Source organism: Capsicum annuum, unplaced genomic scaffold (genome assembly GCF_002878395.1).
Source record: "Capsicum annuum cultivar UCD-10X-F1 unplaced genomic scaffold, UCD10Xv1.1 ctg64680, whole genome shotgun sequence".
Lineage (NCBI taxonomy): Eukaryota > Viridiplantae > Streptophyta > Magnoliopsida > Solanales > Solanaceae > Capsicum > Capsicum annuum.
The window spans coordinates 1-5,692 of NW_025873845.1; the positions used below are offsets into that span (position 1 = coordinate 1).

At 35.7% G+C, this 5,692-nt stretch overlaps 1 long non-coding RNA gene across 1 annotated transcript; it reads right to left on the bottom strand.

Moving 5' to 3' along the window:
• Window positions 1-165: 165 nt before the first annotated feature.
• LOC124893769 lies at window positions 166-4,609 on the bottom strand. The gene is made up of 3 exons (XR_007050891.1): window positions 3,961-4,609; window positions 2,516-3,511; window positions 166-286 (listed from the first exon to the last, which is right to left on the bottom strand). It is a non-coding gene; the product is annotated as an uncharacterized LOC124893769 (long non-coding RNA).
• Between the last annotated feature and the right edge of the window lie 1,083 nt (window positions 4,610-5,692).

Sequence of the window (5,692 nt, forward strand, 5' to 3'; positions counted from 1 at the left end):
TGAAATATAGAAATAAATAAGTAAATTGTCACCCACAGAAAAGATAGCGAAGGCGCAAAGATAAAAGGGATTGAAGTACAAATAGTACACAAGACAGACAGTGGCAGCAACTACAATCAAGAAAGCTATACACACGACTAGAAGAGATTGAGTGAGTGCACCTGATTGAAGTTGGGTCAGTTTACTTGGTTGAGTCACCGAATTTTGATAATTTGCAATGAAAATTGGTTGCTAAAATCTTGACATCACCGTTTGAGAAGAGGGGTCGGATCTGGACTTGTAGTACCTGTAACGGGATAGAAAGAAAAGAGAAGAGAGTTATGGTCACGCGAGAAATAAGGAAAAACAATAATTAGTTTCACTGGAAACTAACATCACTTTTTGGAAATTGATGGGTCGCTAGTCCGATTAGAAGTCGTTAAAGTTTAGTGGTCAACGCAAAAAGTGAGAAAAATAATGACAATCCGCTTATCCAAAAACTGACGTCACTCACCAAAAACTGATGGTTTGTTGGGTCACAGAGATGGGATTGAATCTTGGATGGACAGAAGAATTAACCGGAGTAAAGTCAGCAGGTAACTGATAGGAGTCGACCCCAACGACGATTAACCAGATGGACAATGGAAGGAGTCGACCACTATAATGGCCATTTGTTTCAAATTCAAAGTTGAGCATTAGTACAATTTTAGGAAAATATTTACAGTAGATTTCTGCTCTTAATGGAAGAGCAATTAACTCCAATAAGTAATGACAGTATTTAATGTGAGTTTAACAGGGTTATATTAGTCAATTGCATTCCTTATTAATTTCTCCTTAAGAGTTGTGCAAAAGACAAACATGTCAAGTAATATGCGACGAAGGGAATGATATATAACACATAACTTGTTGGTTATGTGAAAATATAAACTTATGCTCCTCAGAAAAGAAACTTTCTTTGAGTGGAAAAAATTAAATGCCCACAAAAATAATAGAAAAATCTTATTTAGAGGTCTGGAGTACAAGTTTCTAAAAAAAAATTCTTGTTAAAAGCATTGTTCCAGACTCCTAGAAATGGACCTTGTTGTGCTCAAATTCTTGACGAAAGTGACCCTAAAATGTGCAAATTCAAATTTAATCGAATCCCAAAATAAACGATGATGGTTCAGGTGAAAAAAAAAAAGAAATAATTGATAGTTGGAATGTGAAGCTTGCGAAAAAGTAATAGTTCAAGTGCTTTTTTGACCATTAATTCTTAATAGAAACTATATCAAGGAGGATAGAAGTTGTGTTCTTCAAACCAAGTATTGAGCTTGTCAACTCTCATTGCTTTAGGGTGTGTTTAGTATGAAGGTAAAATATTATCCATATACTTATTATTTCAAGATCATTTATACATAATTTAGCAAAAAGCTCTAGAAGTAGGATGGGTTAGGGTGTGGAGTCTTGAGGGTGACGGGGTGGGATGGTCAAGGGTAGAGGTGTCAAAATGAACCCAAATTGAGCTAACCCATCCAACCCGTCCAATATTTAATGGGTTGAGCTCAAGATAATTTATTATTGAGTAAATCTCAACTCATTTTTAAATTGCGTTCAAATGAACCCAATCAATCTCCACTTTAACCCGTTTAATAAAAAAATAATTTTCTTAATGAAAGTAAGAAAAACAAGTGATAATATGTCGTCCTACTCACAAAATGACCCACCACACTTCGCCCTCACCTCAACCATCCCCACTACACCCCTAGCTTACCCCACTCACCCTGCCTCCATTAAATATATTATTTTTATTTCTTAAAAAGTTTTTTATAAATTTATTTTTTGCCCCCACCCCATCTCATCCCCAGTCCCCTCCCTACCTAGACCCCCACCCTCACCCCCACCTTCACCCAAAAAATTAATTCTTTTAATTTTTTAAAAAAAAATTAAAAATCTTTTCTTACCTCACAATCAAAATCCTACCCTCTCCCCTAAAAAATTATTTGGGTTGGGCTTGGGTGGGTCAAGGCCCAACCCAATTTTTACCCATTTCAACTCAATCCATTTCAATCCAAAGTAAATTTGGGCGGGTCATGACCCAACTCAGTATCCAATTCAACTCATTTAATATTTTCAGTCTCAACCCAACTCATCCATTTGACACCCCTAGTCAAGGGGTAGGGGTTGGTGATGTTAAATAGAGGACATAATAAATATAGAATGTCACTTATAGAACTTGTTTTTCCTACTTCTATTAAGAAAATTATTTTACTCATTTTTAAGGAACTTGTTTTACCAGCCAGGTTCTTCCGACTAACTTTTTGGAAAGAATGTAGTTGATTGAGAAGGCAGAGAGTAGTGTTAGTGTTGTCATGTGGTTCGTTATATTGAAGTGTCAGTAGTGATCTAGTAACGATGGTGATCTATTTCTTTTATTTTTCAGGAAAGTTGGTAAATGTGTAGGATTTGAAAAATCTTCAATTTATGATGTACATTAATATACCCTCTTGAACTATCTATCTATAGCAAAGTAGCTTCGGGATACTAGAAATGGACTCACCTTTGCAAGCTAAATATGAAGATCTCGTCACTTGCTTCATCTTCGAGAAAATTAATGGCCTAAAACAAACGTATACGGAATTCATCATTGAAGAGAGCTTCCAGAGGCAACATTTAAGGATTACGTTAGGGAAGTCACAATTAGAAAACCCTACTATAGGGCATTTTTATAGTTGGGGAAGACCCATTGGTGGATCGGGTCTTGACTCTTCAGATATCTTTTTATTTTCATTTTTTGGGCTCACTTGAGTAATTTTGTACAAACATTACATCTTTTATTTAATAAAACGGGTCAGGCCCAAAGCTAATTTAAAAAAAAACTATATATCTCAAAAATTCTTGTTATCTTTGCTTCTGATGACGTTCAAACCCTCTTCTCAAAAAGAAGAAAGTACACAGTCATCATAATATAATTGTCACACCCCTTTTTTTCAACTCCCAAAAAGAATTAGATTTTAAAGTTTCGAAAGGATTTTTATTATTAGGTGACAAAAGATGAACATTTGTATCGAAAAAGGATTATTTATATTTCTATTCAGAGTCGCCACTTGACATAATCCAGTGTGCCAAGTCACCTTTGGAAAATACTTTTCAAAATGATTTGACTCTTTAAACTAGTTTGCGAACAGAGATTTCGGCTAAGGAATTCTGTTGACCGAGGGGAAGGTGTTAGGCACCCCTCGATCCCGTGGTTCAATCACAGTCGCTTGGTGGAGCATATCGGCTAATTTGATACTACAAAATGTATAAACCACACATAACACACGAAACAAGCAAATAAACAAATCAAACAAATTCAAAACCAAAATAATGTCCAGTTCGAATTATACAGTCCCAAGGATAGAAATACAAAAATATAAATCCTATTCTAGACTAATCCTAAACTATGCTCCAATGCTTATCCAATGTCTCGGGCCTTCATCACGAACGTCTTCCACCAACATAATACATCAGGGCATTCCCCGGTGAATAAATACAATGTGTCTTGGGGCATTCCCTGACTCCAAATGCGAGAAAGACAAACCATTTCACAAACATTCCAAACACATATTTAAACATTCAATGCATTCAATCAACACACCACTCCTAAATTTTACCTACCCTAACCTAAACATTTTACCTATCCAATGCGACCTATCATGATACTATAGAATTCACAAACTTCATTCCAAATTAAGCAAAACAACAATGAACCAACATTAAACCAAATTTACCCTTTTATCAATCTCGCAATTCCACCCCAAATTCTCTTCTCAACACTAAATTTCCACAATTCACAATTTCTATTTCAACAATCCACAATCACTTTTCAACAAAAATGAAGCAACAAGTCAATATCAAAGTAGCAATTTATCACCAACCAAGATCAAACAACACACGAGATTCCATCCAATGCACCATATTCCATCAATAATGAAAAAAAAAAGGAAAAGAGTAGAAATGGACCTCAATCATGATTTTATTTCAAATATCAATCAATCGAAAAGATGACTCTGCATGACGAAGAACCCCGAATCAGCCTTGAAGAATACCACAACTCAACTACGAACCAACTCCAACATGAAAATCTTCGAAACCCGATCCAAATACAACACCGGTGTTAAATTGTTTAGAATCGCTTTTAAAAAACATGTTGATGCTGCTACTATTGTTCACTTATTTCCGATAGTATCTCCTAAAAATTAGAAAGAAACGATGAGTTATGTTGGGTTTTCGGCACGGGATGAGTTAACTCGAACGGATGGTGCTAATTTCGGAGAGAATCTTGTTGGGAAAACTTGAGAATCCCTTTATCTCTGGTTTTCTCACACTCTGACCAGTGCTCTCTCTCACTCTCCTTGTTTTCTCAATTTCTCTCTCAATAGATCTCTCCCACTCCTATCTATTTCCCTATACCAGTCTATGTGTCCCCAGATATCGTGAGGTTGGTGAGTATATCAGTGAGCCAGAAGAAATAAAAGATGATGAGTGGAAGAATGAAGTATCTTGCTGTGATGATATAAGGTGGAGAAGATGAAGTTGATGGTGTCCCCCCTCTGTATTGTTACTGTGAGTGTATATATGAATTGGGGAATTCCCTGTGGGGCCCCCTTGAAAAAATGGAATTCTTTTTTTTTGTCTCTATCCGTATATGGATATGTATATATCTGTTAAGGGGTTAGGGTTAGTGAGGTGAGGGTAGGGGTAGTAGGTTAGGGGGTGAGGTTGGCGGTTAGGATAAGGTAGAGAGTGTTGAGATTTAATTAGTTGAGTGGTTAGTTTGTTATTTATTGTATTTTTGTGGGATATAATTACATGGGTGAGGGCACGCAGTAAAACGAGGGTAAAATGGTAAAAACTAATTTCGGGGAGGGACAAAATTACTTGTCTACAATAACTTATCCAATTATGAGTCAGGTTGAATTCAATAGGAAACAATTTTGGAACATAGTAATTTAATTTAAACTCGTAATGATCTAATGTAGAGCTAAACCACCACTAATTATTGTGAATCAATTGTTCTTAGCCTCGAATAATAGTTCTTTATTAGTTTATCTCGAACACTAACAAGACCACTGGAAAGAGATAAAACACTTTATTACTTACTAACCGTCTATTATGATTTTTGTTCTTCTCATTTTTCTATCTAGGAAGAGGGTCATGTTCTCGATGAACTATGATTGTGTTATATTATTTCTATGACTGTGTTATATTATGTCTATTCAGTTCTCCGTAATTCTTCCTTGGTTGATCTCAGAGGCAGAGCCAACCTATTAATAAAGGGTTCATCCAAAGCTTCTTCGACGAAAAATTTTATTATTAATATATGATTAAAATGATTTTTATATTTATATTGTAGATGTTGAACCCCCTGAACAGAAATTCTCACTCCGCCTCTGATTGATCTTTACATCTCCTTGACCTATCACTGTCAATCTCTCGCACTTCCTTACAAGGGCTTGTGTGCTCTTCCTCTTCGCATACTCGAACCATCTCAACGTCGTTCTCACATCTTGTCCTTCACAAAAACTATTTTCACATTGTCCCGCATAACTTTATTATTAATCTTATCTCTTCTGGTATATCAATGTATTCCTCTAAGCATTTTTATTTCTGCTATCTTCATCTTTTGAGTCTGAGAATTCCTGGTTGATCATCATTCCACTTCATGTAATATAGTCGGTCTAACTATCACTAT